Source organism: Canis lupus, chromosome 16 (assembly GCF_003254725.2).
Source record: "Canis lupus dingo isolate Sandy chromosome 16, ASM325472v2, whole genome shotgun sequence".
Lineage (NCBI taxonomy): Eukaryota > Metazoa > Chordata > Mammalia > Carnivora > Canidae > Canis > Canis lupus.
The window spans coordinates 4,769,256-4,787,561 of NC_064258.1; the positions used below are offsets into that span (position 1 = coordinate 4,769,256).

At 36.6% G+C, this 18,306-nt stretch overlaps 1 long non-coding RNA gene across 1 annotated transcript in view; it reads left to right on the forward strand.

The window, feature by feature from the left end:
* The first annotated feature begins 1,180 nt into the window (after positions 1-1,180).
* LOC125752664 (uncharacterized) overlaps positions 1,181-18,306 on the forward strand; it is a 69,290-nt gene continuing 52,164 nt past the window's right edge. The window contains exon 1 of the long non-coding RNA XR_007402720.1: positions 1,181-1,450. This is a non-coding gene — a long non-coding RNA (uncharacterized LOC125752664). The remainder of the gene's footprint in view (positions 1,451-18,306) is intronic.

Consider the following 18,306-nt stretch of genomic DNA (forward strand, 5'->3'; position numbering starts at 1 on the left):
GTCTATATAGAAATATTCACTCATGTTTCCATGGTGACTCTTGGTTGCTCCTGTTATTCATTCAAACAACTATGCTTTTCTACCTATGGCCTGAAGCTTCAAGATGTAAAGATTATCCCAAGTTTCCTCTGATGTAGAGGAAAACAAGGAAAATGACATAAGAATATCCATACATTATGATAAGGAGTGACTTTTTTGTTATGGTTAAATAAACAAGTATACAACAAAGATGTTAATTAGAGTGTTAAATTTATATGCAATCTATTCTATACCTGTATCAAAATGTTTTATCAAATACAATGGAAGATATGTGCACAGATTTCTTCTCTATATAGAATAAATATTTATTGCTAAAACTGCCATTTCCAAATAAATCATCTTCAAATTTTTAATAATCAACTAGTCAAAATAATTTAGATGTATCATGCAACTTGTAAAAGGACCAATGAAAAAATTTATCATTAATCTGTTTAAATTTTTTATTAATTACAACCAAAGAGTATAAATATTTCATTTCATAGGAAGTTAAACAAAATGGAAAATATATTTTGATATCCTCATGGATTTCAACTCAATGGGTATTCAACTCAAAAGTAATGAAACTTTCTGGGAATGAGCATGTCACAGCTATATAACAACTTTTGCATCATCTAGAAAAAAATCTTAAATGGTATCTAGTGTTTTAGTTCAAACAGAGATTTGTGAAGTCCTAATTTGAGGAATCATGCTTGGATCACCGACTCCACGTCAATCAAGATAGTTTTACATTTATCTCTCATGACATTGTGATTTATAAGAAATATACATCTGGTTTTCATCTACAGTTCCTGGCTCATAGCTCTCAAAACCCTTGATAAGAGCAATGGGAACATCTTTTGTTATAATATTTGATCTTTTGAATCCAGTCCTAAAATCATTAGGGAATCATAAAGGTGAAATGGATATCTTATTATTCTTAACAAGCCCCTTTCTTCCATAACAGGTTTTATGTTAATGAAGTAACTTTTGAAAAGCACAGAATGGTGGGGGCTGGTTGTCAGGGGAGCCAACCCTATAATTAGACCTTTGGTTGGAACTTTCAATCCAACTGCTGATTTCTGGGGAGGAGAGAAGGGCTGGAGGTTGAACCAATCACCAATGGCTAATGATTTAATCAATTCTGTCTATGTAATGAAGCCTCTATAAAAACACAAAATGGACAGGGTTCAGAGGGCTTCCAGTAGGATATCAGACCTCTTCCAAACTCCACAAGGACAAAAGTTCCTCTGCTTGGAACCTCTGCCCTATATATCTATTCATCTGGCTGTTGATTCATATCCTTTGTAATAAATCAGTAATCCAGTGAGTCAACTCATGTCCTGAGTTCTGTGAAGTGCTCTAGCAAATTAATCAAAGCCAAGGAGGATGTTGTGGAAACCTCTAATAGACAGCCAGTCAGTCGGAAGCACAGGTAAGCACCTAAACTTGCAATTATTATTTAAAGTGGAGGGCAGTCTTGGGGCACTGAGCCCTCCACCTGTGGGATCTGATGCTATTTCCCAGTAGAGAGTTGCAGAATTTGAATTGAACTGTGGGACACCCAGCTGGTATTGGAGAATTTCTTGTAGGGATGGGGGAAAAACGCACACATTAGAATTGGTTGCAAACCCCTTATCTCTGTTATATTGTGGTTCTGTCTATGTTTCATTTTAATAAAGATGTTTAGGACATTAAAAGTATGAAAACTAGAGTTTGAGAACAATAAGACAGGAGCCATGTATTTCGCATTTATCAGCATTTGACACGGTGCCTGGTATTCATTGCACAGATGCTCAGTAAATACCTATTGAATTAATGAAGGAATGAGTATCTCCTCTGACTCTTAAATGACCTCCATAACATTCAGACCATGTAGTGGGCCAGCTTATTTTCACCCATTTCTAGTAACAGAAAACATACACGATGAATAAATTCTATCTTGGGTATTTGGTTTAAAATTTCTTCCTATTGAAAGACCAACTCTCTTATATTTCTGCTTTTCCTATTGATCCTGATTCTACCTCCACATATCATGGTTGAAACTTTCCCAAATAACAAAAATTTTTAAGAGTCTTTGAAGGAAGCACTAATTTCCATATAGTGTTTCTTGCTCTAGATAAGATATTCACGGCTGAATTTAGAATTCTTCTCCACTGAGATCACCTCAGTGAGTGCATCATGCAGATAGGACAGGATTCTCTCTCTCCCTCATCTGAGGTTTTATGAATCCATTTTTTAACACTTTTGGTACTGACATCATTCTCTTGACTTATTTTAGGTTTAATGTTAAATAAGATAGCAATCATTTACAATACTTCCATTATCCTCTTCTTTGAAAAAGAAAATATGATATAAAAATATAAAAGTATGTAACATTTAAACATACATGTCAAAGAAGAAAAATAAAATGGATACCCATGTGTCAATCACTCAACTTCAGAAATAAACTCTATCCTTTCCTTTAACCTCCTGTGTGCCCTCCCAGACAACCAATTGTTCCTTCTATCCCATTAACTAGCAAAGTGATTTTTGTGAATATCCATGTCATTGGTATGTATATGCATAAATAGATGATAATTTAATTTTTAACTTACATCACATTTCAAAAAATAAAAGTCTCATATTTTACAAACTGTATCATTTTTAACATGATTTTTACTACATTGTGGTATGCCACCCAGCTTGGTGTCAGGACTGACAAGTGACTCAGCAGTGGCCAGGAGCCATGGCTGCTAGTGTCTAGCTTGTCCCCACCAGAAATGGCCCTCAGGTAATGGAAACTGTCATACCAAGTTATACCCCTTCCCAGAAGCAGCCTGAATTCAATGACTGGCTGATACACAAGAACAAATGCTTGGCCTTTTTGTCTTGCATAGAATATCTGAAGACACATCTCAGCTACAAATGTCCCTATTGTGTCTGTTGCAACTGCATGGCAAGTCAACTTCTACTTCTGCCCCATATGGCTTCTCTCAAGCCTAATAGGTGTCAATCTTACTGACATCCCTAATAAATGGACATGCACACAAAGTCTGTTTCCCATGGAACATAATCTATAATATTGGTGTCAGTGGTGGACTTAGGAAACCAACTAAGATTCTGCAGTAGGTCAGTGCACGCTCCATAATTTCCAGTAAGTGGAGCACTGGTTGCCCCTGATGTGTGGTTGTGGTGCATTTGTTAGACTTTTGTCAGTGGAGAACTGGGATGAAATGCTAGAGGAAGGAAATTCACTGGTGGGTGCAATAACTCAAATGTTACACAAGTATAAGGAAAATAGAAATTGTAAGGCCTATGGACTAGTATAACTGTTGCTAGGGCCCATCAGTGCACTGGAGGAAGATAACATAAGGCTAAAAGTTATAAATCACTAATATAAAAAACAGTGTAAAAGCTAGAAGCAGTTCTTTACAGCGTATAAAGGGTCTCTGATTTCCTATAGCTGAGGGGGCAGAAAGGCTGAGAATTAGGCAGAGGATTCCCTAAGAGTAACAACTCCATGGAAGTCAACACCAGAGGGATTGCTATATGAACATCAGGTCTCTGATGTGGAAGGGATGGGATGCAAAGTCTTTGCATGGGATGTCTGGGTCAATGAACTCAAATATCTGGAATCTCAGATTCTCCTGAACACTCTGGAACCGGCAACTGGCTCAGTCTTTCCTGTCAGAAACAAGTATTCCATTCTTGTTTGGAGATATTGAGGGGTCTTCTGCTCTGCAAGACAACATATACCCCCCAAGATGCACTTCTCTCTCCCTCCTTGGCTGTCAAACCAATCACTAGGGTCAACTCACAACATAATCTGGACAGGGAATGCCTGGGTCTGCCAAGAGAAAAAAGGGACTATATCCAAAAGTAGCTGTAAGACCTAGCTAACACAAACCAGCAGGAGCTGGGAGAGTGTATAGGGACTAGATCTTTTAGGCTCTATAATAAAGGAGATGGATATAAAGTTGGAGTTCATTGAAATGGGTGCATACTCCCATGATACAGATTTGCACTCTGGCAAGGATCGTGGAATAGAGTGTTAATATTCATCTAGATTTGCACAGAAACACCTGCAAAAAGCAATGGTTCAAATTAGGAAAGTAGAAATCCAGAATTTCCATGGCAAATGGTAGCTGAAGAGATCCAAAAGGCTCAGAGAATTGGGAATTTTAAAGTTAAAAAAAAAAAAAAAACAACAAACAAACCTCACCAGAGAACCCAGAGGATGTTCTATTCATCACAGTAATAAGAAATGTCCTAGTGAGGGGGGTACTTGGGTGACTCAGTCAGTTAAGTGTCTGCCTTAGGCTCAGGTCATGATCTCAGAGTCCTGGGATTGAGCCCCTCATCGGGCTCCCTGCCAATGGGGAACTTGATTCCCCTCTCTTTCTGTCCCTATTCCTGCTTTCTCTCTCTCTCTCTCTCTCTCTCATAAATAAAATCTTAAAAAAAAAAAGAAAGAAATGTCCTAGTAATTTGGGCACTCGAATCATGTTCTCTGCAAGCCAAGGGCTAAAGGTACAATATGCTATTAAAGATCTTGGTTATGTAATTACGAGACTCTTAAACAATGATTACAAGCAAAATAAGCATAATTATTTTATTGAGTGGCACTGTCAGAGTGTCAACAGGGGTATCTGGCCCCCAACAAGTTATGGAGATGGTCAGTGGAACACAGTGTTCCCAGCTGAAAGAGAGATGAGCACCTAATAAAGATAATGCCCAATCTGCTTGATGTAGGGCACAAAAGTCCAGCCCCTTTGCTTCAGTTGGGACAGTGCTGAAGGGCCATCCCAATCAAAGCTCCACAGCCTTGGCTGAGGCCTCCTATGACAGCATTACAGTTTTCTCTTTCCAAACCTGCTTCCCTCACTGCTTACATGCATTGTTCCCAAGAGCGTCCCCACAGCAATCTCCTAATCATCTGTCAGTCTGATTTCTGGGGACTGTACCCTACATCATTCAACAGTTTATTTTCTTTAATTAATCTATGTTGACCTATATGACTGAGTTTATTCATTTTTTACAGCATCCTGTAGGATGACTGAGGTCAGTTGACTTAACCCTGTGGTTTATGAACATCCAAGTTGATATATTAAAATATTATAATATTCTGCTAATGTTGCTGTGAACAATCTCATTCTTATCTCTTGGGTTACTTACATATGAGAGATTTTAAAGCAGATTTCTCAGACCTACCCGCACATAAAAATCATGCTAAGAGCTCTTTAGAAATACTAATGTTTAGGCATCATCTCCAAGAGTCTTGAATTATGTGGTTTTGATGAAGTCCTGGAATTCAATGTACTTTTAAAGCTTTCCGGAAGGCTTTCATGTTGTTGCCAAATAATCACAACTAAAGAATAAATCATGTCATAGATGTATACATGTTTAATTCTATACAGCAATAATGAACTGTGCTCCAAGGTCTCCCATTTACTTTTATCCCAGTAACAAACGAGAGTTTCTGTTGATTCTCATCTTTGTCTACACTTAGGATTTTCAGATTTTTAAAATTTGGACGTCTTGTGGAGTTTAAATAGTAAAATTTGTATTTGGTGGTCACTGCTGAAGCTGAATTTCTTATTCCCTTTTCTTTATAATTCCATTTTTTTGCTTTAGCACATGCTTCTAGTCATTTAGCTTTTAAGTTATTGATTCTTTGTATGTTTTAGATTCTCTAGCTTTTATTAATTAAATATACTGTTATAGTCTGAGTATGTGGATTTTACTTCTTTTTTCTTTATAATGATTTTAGTGTAATTGAGGCTTTCAATCTGTTCTATTTTAGTTTGCACTGCTTGAGTATTTAAGAAATCTTTACTTAATCAAAAGTTATGGCTTCTTCCATATTGTGTTCTAGAAATTTTATGGCTTTCTTTTCATACTGATATCTGTATCTGTCTTGAATTGGTATTTGTGGATAGTTGGACATAGAGAAACTTTTTGTTTTCTTCTCTATGACTCATCTCCTATCCCAGTACATTTACAGAAAATTTTATCCTAACTCAACTGATCTGTCTTATATCAGAATGTCATCCAGATAGAGATGTATATCCAGGCTCTGAATTTTATCCTATAAATGATTTTATCTGTGTACCAAATACCTTACTTAATTATTGTGACTTTAAGATATGCCTTAATATCTGATAAAGCAAGTCTTTCTGCCTTTGTCTCTATCTCTAATATATAATGCTCATACAAATTGGACATGACATATTCAAGACCAATATGGAGACTATTCTAAAACACTTTTGAAAGAAATAAAGATTGAAGAAATGAAAATGGATAGTTTGACTTTTTTATTGGAGTTCAATTTGCCAACATATAGCATAATCAATACCCAGTGCTCATCCCAAGTGCCCCCCTCAGTGCCCATCACCCAGTCACCCCAACCCCCCCACCCACCTGCCCTTCCACTACCCCTTGTTCAATTCCCAGAGTTAGGTGTCTCTCATGTTTTGCCACCCTCAGTGATATTTTCACTCATTTTCTCTCCTTTACCCTTTATTCATTTTCACTAATTTTTATATTCCCCAAATGAGTGAGACCATATGTTTGTCCTTCTCCAATTGACTTACTTCACTTAGCATAATACCCTCCAGTTCCATCCACGTCAAAGCAAATGGTGGGTATTTGCCATTTCTAATGGCTGAGTAATATCCCATTGCATACAGAGACCACATCTTCTTTTTTTTAATATAAATTTATTTTTTATTGGTGTTCAATTTGCCAACATACAGAATAACACCCAGTTCTCATCCCGTCAAGTGCCCCACTCAGTGCCCGTCACCCCTTCACCCCGACCCCCGCCCTCCTCCCCTTCCACCACCCCTAGTTCATTTCCCAGAGTTAGGAGTCTTCATGTTCTGTCTCCCTTTCTGATATTTCCTACCCATTTCTTCTCCCTTCCCCTCTATTCCCTTTCACTATTATTTATATTCCCCAAATGAATGGGACCATATAATGTTTGTCCTTTCACTCAGCATAATACCCTCCAGTTCCAACCACGTTGAAGCAAATGGTGGGTATTTGTCATTTCTAATGGCTGAGGAATATTCCATTGTATACATAAACCACATCTTCTCTATCCATTCATCTTTCGATGGACACCGAGGCTCCTTCCACAGTTTGGCTATTGTGGACATTGCTGCTATAAACAATGGGGTGCAGGTATCTCGGCATTTCACTGCATCTGTATCTTTGGGGTAAATCCCCAGCAATGCAATTGCTGGGTCATAGAGCAGATCCATTTTTAATTCTTTGAGGAACCTCCACACAGTTTTCCAGAGTGGCTGCACCAGTTCACATTCCCACCAACAGTGCAGGAGGGTTCCCCTTTCTCCACATCCTCTCCAACATTTGTGGTTTCCTGCCTTGTTAATTTTCTCCATTCTCACTGGTGTGAGGTGGTATCTCATTGTGGTTTTGATTTGTATTTCTGTGATGGCCAGTGATGCAGAGCATTTTCTCACGTGCTTGTTGGCCATGTCTATGTCTTCCTCTGTGAGATTTCTCTTCATGTCTTTTGCCCATTTCACGATTGGATTGTTGGTTTCTTTGCTGTTGAGTTGAATTAAGTTCTTTATAGATCTTGGAAACTAGCCCTTTATCTGATAGGTCATTTACAAATATCCTCTCCCATTCTGTAGATTGTCTTTTAGTTTTCTTGACTGTTTCTTTTGCTGTGCAGAAGATTTTTATCTTGATGAAGTCCCAATAGTTCATTTTTGCTTTTGTTTCTCTTGCCTTCGTGGATGTATCTTGCAAGAAGTTACTGTGGCCAAGTTCAAAAAGGGTGTTGCCTGTGTTCTCCTCTAGGATTTTGATGGAATCTTGTCTCACATTTAGATCTTTCATCCATTTTGAGTTTATCTTTGTGTATGGTGTAAGAGAATGGTCCAGTTTCATTCTTCTGCATGTGGATGTCCAATGTTCCCAGCACCATTTATTGAAGGGACTGTCTTTCTTCCAGTGGATGGTCTTTCCTGCTTTGTCGAGTATTCATTGACCATAGAGTTGAGGGTCTACTTCTGGATTCTCTATTCTGTTCCATTGATCCATGTGTCTGTTTTTGTGCCAGTACCACACTGTCTTGATGAGCACAGCTTTGTAGCACAACCTGAAATCTGGCATTGTGATGCTGCAGTCTTTGGTTTTCTTTTTTAATATTCCCCTGGCTATTCGGGGTCTTTTCTGATTCCACACAAATCTTAAGATGATTTGTTCCAACTCTCTGAAAAAAACTCCATGGTATTTTGATAGAGATTGCATTAAATGTGTAAATTGCCCTGGGTAACATTGACATTTTCACAATATTAATTCTTCCAATCCATGAGCATGGAATATTTTTCCATCTCTTTGTGTCTTCCTCAATTTCTTTCAGAAGTGTTCTGTAGTTTTTAGGGTATAGATCCTTTACCTCCTTGGTTAGGTTTATTCCTAGTTATCTTATGTTTTTGGGTGCAATTGTAAATGGGATTGACTCCTTAATTTCTCTTTCTTCAGTCTCATCGTTAGTGTATAGAAATGCCACTGGTTTCTGGGCATTGGTTTTGTATCCTGCCACACTTGCCGAATTGCTGTATGAGTTCTAGCAATCTTGGGGTGGAGTCTTTTGGGTTTTCTATGTACAGTATCATGTCATCTGTGAAGAGGGAGAGTTTGACTTCTTCTTTGCCAATTTGAACACCTTTTATTTCTTTTTTTGCCCGATTGCTGAGGTTAGGACTTCTTGTACTATGTTGAATAGCAGTGGTGAGAGTGGACATCCCTGTCTTGTTCCTGATCTTAGGGGAAAGTCTCCCGGTGTTTCCCCATTGAGAATGATATTCGCTGTGGGATTTTCATAGATGGCTTTTAAGATGCTGAGGAATGTTCTCTCTATTCCTACACCCTGAAGAGTTTTGGTCAGGAATGAATGCTGTATTTTGTCAAATGCTTTCTCTGCACCTATTGAGAGGATCATCTGGTTCTTGTTTTTTCTCTCGCTGATATGATAAATCACATTGATGGCTTTACGAGTGTTGAACCAGCCTTGCATCCTGGGGATAAATCCCACTTGGTCATGGTGAATAATCTTCTTAATGTGGATAATTTGACTTTTAATTTAAAAACATTGCATCATAAGATATATCTACACTGCCCCCTCATTTCCATCAACACACACACACACACACACACACACAGACATGCACACTGGTTTTATTATCTTTCTCTGTCTTGTTTTCCCATATATTCACCTTGAATTTATGTTATCATTTGCTTATTATACTTCATTATTTCTCTACCATCACCATATGTGAGCTCCCTAAGCCCAGCTGATCTCCATCAATTAGACACAGCTTTGTGCATAATAAGTACTCAATTAACAGGTACTGATGGACACAAAATAAGGGTGTATAAATGGAAAAATGTGTTTTTTGTATAAGTATACTCAACTTTAGATACATACATATATACATTCTGGTCCTCTGTATCCCCATTTCCTACTTTAGTTTCTTCTATAGCACTGGCAATTTTTAATATATTGTACTATTTACCCATTTTATTTTCCTATTGGTTATATTCCACCACTAAAATGTAAGTTCTTTAAGGGCAGTGAAGTTTTTTTTTGTTTTGTTTTGTTTTTTTTTCTTTTTATCCACTGTAGATTCCCAGCACTGGAACAGTATCTGGCATGAAATAAATATTTGTTGTTTATAAATTATTTTACACATTTAAAATTAATCCAAATAAAAATTTACTTTCTTTAGACCTATATAAGCAGATGTTAAGATTCTTATAAAAATAAATAAGAATAGTCAGTGTATTTTTGTAAAAGATTCAAGTAGGAGGTCTAAACCTATGAGGACTATAAAGATATAGTCTCAACATTTGAAGTAATATGGCACCAATCTACAAATTGCCCAATCAAAGGTATGGAAAAAAACAACAAAACAGAATTAGACTAAAAATTATATACATATGGAAATTTGCCATATCAAATTTGTAAAGGAATGGTCAGTTTTTCAATAAATAGTATCACCAAAACCACATCATAAACCAGGATAAATCTTAAATATATCAAATATTTAGATATATAACCTAAACAAATGTATGTAAGGAAACAAGTGAGTATTCCTTTATAATCTTTTAGTAGGGAAGGCCTTTCGTGCTTTGAGACAAAATCCAAAACCCATAAAATAATGATTGATAAAATAGTCTCATAAGAATTAAAAATTTCTAGAAGAAAAAAATAGGCCAGTGAAAACTTGAATGAATAAATGAATATTAAACTGTAAAAAATATTTGCAATTCACATCAGAAAAGCTGATCTCTTTAATACATTAAACAGCCTTCAGAAATCAACCACAAAAGGCTGATAACACAATAGAAATATGCATAAAATACATGAACAAATTTTTTCATCAAAAAGGAAGTTCAAGTGATTCTCCATCATATAAGTTGCAGAATTTAGTTCATAACATGGGAAATCTCATTTAAACTGCAAAGATAAATGTCTTTTCACCTATGAATGTAGCAGAAATCCAAGAAATTATTAACATCCTCTGTTGGCAAGGCTATGGGAAAATATATGATCAATAACTAACACAGCTTGAAATCTCTATGGAAAACAATTTTCCAGTATTTATCAAAATTACAAATGTATGTATATTTTGACTCAACATCCCCACTTATGGGGGTTTCCCTGCAGTAGTATACTTGCACATGTGCAAAATATATCTTGGGTATGATGTATTGTGGGGGGAAAACCCTCAAAGTCTATCAATAGGAAACTGGTTTAAAAACCATCATGGTATCTGAATATAAAAAAGAATAAAAGCATCCTATATCATATAATGATACAACAAGATGTACATATTATAGTATATATGAAGAATGCAAAATGTAGAAGAGTATAAATAGTATGCAACCTTTTATGAGAAAATAATAAAAATATATATTTCTCTGCTTATACTTCAGTAAGGAAATCTGTGTATGAATAGAAACTAATAGAAGTAGTTAAGTGAAAAAGAGAGCAGGAGTCTGAGGAAGATGGGTCAGAACTTCAAGCCACCTATACTGCTTGGTATACTGCTTCTCCTCTATTATTGTTATTGTTATTATTATAGCAATGCTTGTTTAGTAAGCATTAGGTCAACAATATGTACATTTACTAGTCACTTTATTGGAAACATTTAAATAACATTTCCCATATACACTAATTCAATCACACTGATTAGAGATGCTTATCATCTTTACCAATACTACACTAGTGAAGATGGGAAGCATCCTTAATGTAATAATTTTAAATAATTTTATTAGCATCGAGACAATACTTCATTCTTCTACTAAACTTCTACTAAACTTACTTACTCTTGCTTCTTTTCAAGACAAATGCACAGATACAATAATTTTCTTTTGCTCTTTGCACGACTTTTTAAAACTTTTGCCCTTAGCACAACTCTCAGCTTTGATTTTACTTTAGATTATGGAATTCAGGCAGTTAGTAAACTGTGATCTTAGTTTACAGATTTCCTAATTAAAGTTTGGTCTGTAGACATTATTGATATCATCTGGAAGCTTGCTGGCAATGGAGAATGAAAGGCTCCAACCTAGAACAATAGAGTCAGAATCTGCATTTTTAACAAGAGGCCCAGGTCATATCTATGAAGTTTGAGAAGCACTGATTTACAGGACAATATACCTAGCTCCTTTGGTTACCTCTATATATTAAATACATACAATATTTACACATTTTTAAGGTTCCCTGTAAATGTTTCCACATTCTATTCCATTTGCCATGTTCTTTCCCTCTTAATTTTTCCTCTCCTTACTGAATGTTTTCCTTTTACCATGTTTCTAAGTTTTCCTGTTCTTCTGTTATCAAAATATCAAGAGATTTTATATACTTTGGGTTCTGAGCAATTTTAGCACTATTTTGACCTGTACTAGAAAATTTAACCCTTTAAGAGCTTCTAAGCAATAATTTTCTTCAATATCTGTATTATTTTAATTTGTTTCTATCAGAGAACTTCATTTATTTTAATTCTGCTGAGGTAGCAGACTGCTGAGAGACTGCTAAAGATTTTCCGCATTACAATACAAATAACCATAAGAAAACCAGATATATGAGCCTACAAAGTAAGGTTATTTTTAAAAGGATCATTGGAGCACCTGAGTGGTTCAGTTGGCTAAGCGTCTACCTTCGACTCAGGTCATGGTCCCAGGGTCCTGGGATTGACTCCTGCATCTGTTTCTCCATCTGCCCCACCTTGTGTGCTCTCTCCCTTTCGCTCTCAAATAAATAAATAAATAAAATCCTTAAAAAGTATTTAAAAATGTTAAAAGGATCATGGTCTTGCATACCTAATGACTATTTTTTAAAAGATTTTATTTTATTTATTTATTCATGAGAGACACACAGAGAGAGGCAGAGACACAGGCAGAGGGAGAAGCAGGCTCCTCCCACAGAGCCAGATGGACTCAATCCCGGGACCCTGGGATCATGCCCTGAACAGAAGGCAGACCCTCAACTGCTGAGCCACCCAGGCGTCCCACCTATTATTATTTTTGAATTTTATTTGGGGGGCACAAATCCAATCTGAGACCTTAAAATTTTTTTAGTAAAATACTTAAAGCACATGCATGTAAAATTTTGCATATGGCTTCTGGGTGTTCATACAGTCTGAAACCGAATTTCACAATCTAAGGTCAAATAAATATAAATGTCTACACTTCCTTATCGGTGTTTCAGCCAACTAAAAAATACGGGTTGCTCTGGGAAAGAAAGTAAACTTTTTTGTTTCTGCCGATGCACATTAATTGTGAAATATTGGTATAATCATAACAAACCAAATGAAATATAAATTCCCTTTAGTGAACTGAAGATAATTCCCTCTCAGATGATGAAATGGAGCAGCCCACTAACCATTTGTTTTATGATGTAAAGCTCCTTATATGCAAAACCTTACGGTCAGAAAAGCTCAGCCAATTGAGCAATTGGGTTGGCTGCACATCCTCAAGTGCTGTATAATTTAGGTCAAGCAGGTTAATTAGCATATTATTGTTTGGCCAAATGAACAGCATGAAGTTGCCAAACCTAAATTCCTTAAATAGTAACACATAAATCTTAGTACTGTGGCACTTCTACAGATGGCAGCATGCTATCTGATGGATGGAAAGGAGTGCCTGAGCATAACATTAGGATTCTCAACAGCAAAAGAACTCCACACTGAACAAATTTCACAGGGCGGCAGAAATTTATCATGTTTGTTTTGTCACTCTAACTCACATCTTGCCAACCCAACCTCAGAAAGAAATAAAGGGACGCATAGAGGAGGTAACAAAAGGGGGAGTTAACAAACAATTTATGCAAAACTGCACAATCAACTGCTTTCTAAGAAAGAAATGATGTAGAGTGTTCTGTTGTTGCTTTGTTTTGTTTTGTTTTAATGGATGATGTAAACTTCCAGGTCTCTTTCATTTGTTTCTTATTTACCTAGCTTCTCATATCAGTACACAATAGTTTTGGAAGCTTCTGGTCAGGTACTAATTCTCTCTTTTATTGTTTTCTGCCTTCTGTCTGATGGGCATTATATTTATCCTTAAATTCAAACAGAACATCGTAGCATACATGTATTATGACAGCAGTTCCTGAGAAAAGGTTTGAGGAGTAGAGAGAAGGAATGGGTTCTACTCTTCAAGTCTGTTTTTTTTTTTTAATTTTTTTTTCTCAACTCAAGATTTTATGAAAATCTAAGTTAAATCTTGTGTCTCGTGGTTGTCAGAGGCCCAGAAAACCACCCTCAGGCTTGATTCACTGGAAGGAAGAATTTACAGGATACAGCAGAGCTGTTACATTTATGAGTATGGTTCATTATAGCAAGAGTATATAGATTAAAATCAGTAAAGAAGAAGGTGTATAGGGTGGAGCCCACAAGAAACCAGGCAGGAGCTTCCAGTTTTCTTCCCCCAGTGGAGCCACACCATCAGGATCAGTTGTCCCAAAAACAGTGTGACAACATATGCAAAGTGCTGTCAGTCAGGAAAGTTCACCAGAGCCCTAGTGTTCAGGGATTCATTTTGAGTTAATCACCTAGGTATTCAGTGCCTGTGTAACTGATGTCAGTTCTTAGATTAGCATCTCCTCAAATCTGGACAGCATGGCTCAAAGCTCCAAGCATCCAGGGAAAAATAGGTATTTATCATAAATCACATTGTTAGAATAATCTATCCAGCATGGCTCAAGTCACAGGTATGCAAAGGCAATCATACCAAGCAGGATAGCCCTTTGGCTCAGAAGTTATCTTCCAAGAGCCAGAAAATGGCCAGTCCTACAGACCTATAGAATCTGCAAGGTTTGGGCAACTGAGACCTGGTGAGTTAGCCTTTAACCGTATGCCATGGAATGAGAAAAGTACCCATGGCCATATATTCACTCTAAGGTTTTACCTCACTAACTAGTATTGCCCCTAATTTTTCCCCAAATTTCTCATTGCCATATACTCTGACAAGACTATATTTTTACTTTCTGGAAACTCTGATATCTATGTGTACCCAAGTATTATAACTTTATTTTATTCTTTTCAGGCATCCAGATGTATTTTTTTTCAAAGCAATGTCAATCCTTATTAAGTTAATTACCCAACATCTGAATATATGAACCTTGGGGAGGCAAGATGCCTGACCTCCTAAAGAAGCCAAAATGTCTAAAGCTTGTTTCCTTGCTCCTCTGGTTGTTAGGGTATAGGCATGGGACCTTGGATCAGCCAATAATTACCATCCCATCTGGGACTGAATCTCACACAAGGATCGTAAAGAAAGAGATAAAAGTGTTCGTCCCAACAGGCTCTTGTAGATTCCCAAGCATTGCTTAATTCCTACCCATTTTGGATCCAGGCTCTTTAACTTCCCCCAAATTTCTACAAACTATAAAATATCTTTTCAGAAAATTAAGTTTATATTAAAATTTCCCAAAGTCAAATTTTGTTGCTTTCAACAAAGAATTTTGCCTGATATAGGAGCACTACAGAAGTATTAAAATAGAAATGAATAAACCATTACAGGAAAGATTTCTAAATTTGTAACAGAAGTCTAGCAGCAGATTTCATGGGTGACACAATTTCTCAGAGATTCAGATTCCCTACAAGACTACCAATTTCTTTTCTCGTCCTGTCTGAGCAAATTCTAATATGAAGTGATTTCTTTGTGTGGGCTCTGTTGTGAGATCTATTGAGAACCTCCATCTCTCCCAGGCTATATTTCCTGATCTTTCTAAATGTGACCTTAATGTCCTGAGTTTTGCTGCACTTTTTGATTTTATGGCCCTGTCAATTTTCCTCTGTATCTAGATCTAATAGTGATGAAGACTGCTTTATTTGTTTGTTTATTTTTGTTTTGAGTTTTTATTTAAATTCCAAATGGTTAATTTATAGGGTAGTAGTTTCAGGAGTAAGAATTCAGTGATTCAACACTTACCTACAGCACCCAATGCACATCACAACAAAAGCCCTCCTTAATACCCATCACCCATTTAGCCCATCTTCCAACTACCTCCCTATCAGCAACCCTCAACTCTTCTTTTCCACATTAAGAGTCTGTTTTATGGTTTGCTGCACTCTTTCCTTTCCCCATGTTCATTTGTTTCATTTCTTGAATTCCACATGTGTGAAATCATATTGTATTTGTCTTTTTCTGGCTGACTTATTTTGCTTAACATAATACACTCTAGTTCCATCCATGTAATTGCAAATGGCAAGATGTCACTCCTTTTGATGGATGAGCAATATTCCATTGCGTATATATTCAACATCTTTTTTATCCATTCATCAGTTGATGGACCTTTGGACTCTTCCCATATTTTGGCTATGCTGGTAATGCTGCTATAAAAATGGGGTGTATGTGTCCCTTCAAATCAGTATTTTTGTATCTTTTGGGTAAATATCTAGTAGTATACTTTCTTGATGATAGGGTAGCTCTATTTTTAACTTTCTGAGGAATCTCCAGACTGCTTTCCAGAGTGGCTACACCAGTTTACAATCTCATCAACAGTGTAAGAGGGTTCCCCTTTCTCCACATCCTCATCAACATCTATTGTTTCCTGTGTTGCTAATTTTAGCCATCCTGACAGGAGTGAAGTGATACCTCATCTTGGTTTTGATTTGTATTTCCCTGATGATGAATGATGTTGAGCATCTTTTCATGTGTCCATTAGCCATCTGTATGTGAAGACTCCTTTTATGTATATATGGTGTATACACACACACACACAAACACACTCCACATCCTCTTTATCCATTCATTAGTTAATGGACATCTGGGCTTTCACAGTTTGGCTGTTGTTGATAATGCTGCTATAAACATTGGGGTGCATGTAACCCTTTGAATCTGTATTTTCATATCTTTTGGGTAAATATCTAGTAATGCAATTGCTGGATTACAGGGTAGATAAAGAATTTTCCAGACAAACAAAAACTAAAGGAGTTCATGACCACTAAACCAGCCCTGTAAGAAATTTTAAGTGGGACTCGGAGTGGAGAAAAAACACCAAAAGCAACAGAGACTAGAAAGGACAAGAAAACATCACCAGAAACACCAATTCTACAAGTACAATGGCACTAAATTCATATCTCTCAATAATTACTCTGGATCTAAATGGACTAAATTCACCAATCAAAAGACATGAGGTTTCAGAATGGATAAAAAAACACAAGATCCATCTATATGCTGCCTACAAAAGACTCATTTTAGACTTAAAAACACCTGCAGATTAAAAGTGAGGAGATGCAGAACCATCTATCATGCTAATGGACATCAAAAGAAAGCCAGAGTAGCCATACTTATATCACACAAACTAAATTTTAAGCCAAAAACTGTAACAAGAGAGGAAGAAGGGCATTATATCATGGTTAAGGGATCTATCCATCTAAAATATCTAACAATTGTAAATGTTTATGCCCCCAACTTGGGAGCACCCAAGTATATAAATCAATTAATAACAAACATAAAGAAGCTCATTGGTGATAATACAATAACAGCAGGAGACTTTAACACCCCACTTACAGCAATGGACATATTATCTAAGCAGAAAATCAACAAGGAAACAATGGCTTTGAATGACACACTGAACTGGATGGACTTAACAGATATATTCAGAACATTTCATCCTAAAGCAGCAGAATACACAATTCTTCTTGGGTGCACATGGAGCATTCTCCAGAATAGATCACATACTGGGTCACAAATCAGCCCTCAACTAGTACAAAAAGATCAAGATCATGCATATTTTCAGACCACAATGCTAATAACCTGGAGGTCAAGAACAAGAAAAAAAATTGGAAAAGCCTCAAATACATGGAGGTTAAAGAACATCCTACTAAAGAATGAATTAACCAGGATATTAAAGAATAATTTTAAAAATGCATGAACACAAATGAAAATGAAAATATGACAGTCCAAAACCTTTGGGAGGTAGCAAAAGCAGTCCTAAGAAGGAAATATGTAGGAGTACAGGACTACCTCAAGAAGCAAGAAAAGGCGCAGCCTGGGTGGCTCAGCTGTTTAGCGCTGCCTTCAGCCCAGGGCGTGATCCTGGAGACCTGTGATGGAGTCCCACGTCAAGTTCCCTGCATGGAGTCTGCCTTCTCCTTCTGTCTCTGCCTCTCTCATTCTCTCTCTCTCTCTCTCTCTTTCTCATGATAAATAAAATCTTAAAAAAAAAAAAAGAAAAGTCACAAATACACAACCTAACCTTACGCCTAAAGAATCTAGAAAAGGAGCAGCCAATAAAGCCTAAAGCCAGCAGAAGAAGGGAAATAATAAAGATTAGGGCAGAAATAAATGATACAGAAACAAGCAAACAAACAAAACAGTAGAATGAATTAGTAAAAACTAAAAGCTGGTTCTTCAAAAGGATTAATAAAAATGATAAACCCCTAGCCAGACTTATTATAAAGAAAAGAACCCAGATAGATCTTTTGATTTTTGATGATAGGTACAAGGTCTCTAGATTCCTATGAAATGAAAACAAATTGGGTTGTTATTGCTTTCACCTTTTAAACAATGACACCCAGTTTAAGGTCCTCCATTGAACTCTTCCTCTAGATGAAGAAAAAATATATTCTTGGTTTATGTGAAAAACAGAAACTCTTAATAAATCCTAAATGCCCATTCACCCTTAAACCCAGGAAGGGAAATCCCTGCCCCAATCCTTGCAATTTGGGTGGCCTGATTTTGGCTTAAACCCTCTGCTGGCTATACTCCTTTCAACCAATAGGAAAAGGAGTTTGTTAGTCAAAGTGATGTGTCTACTCC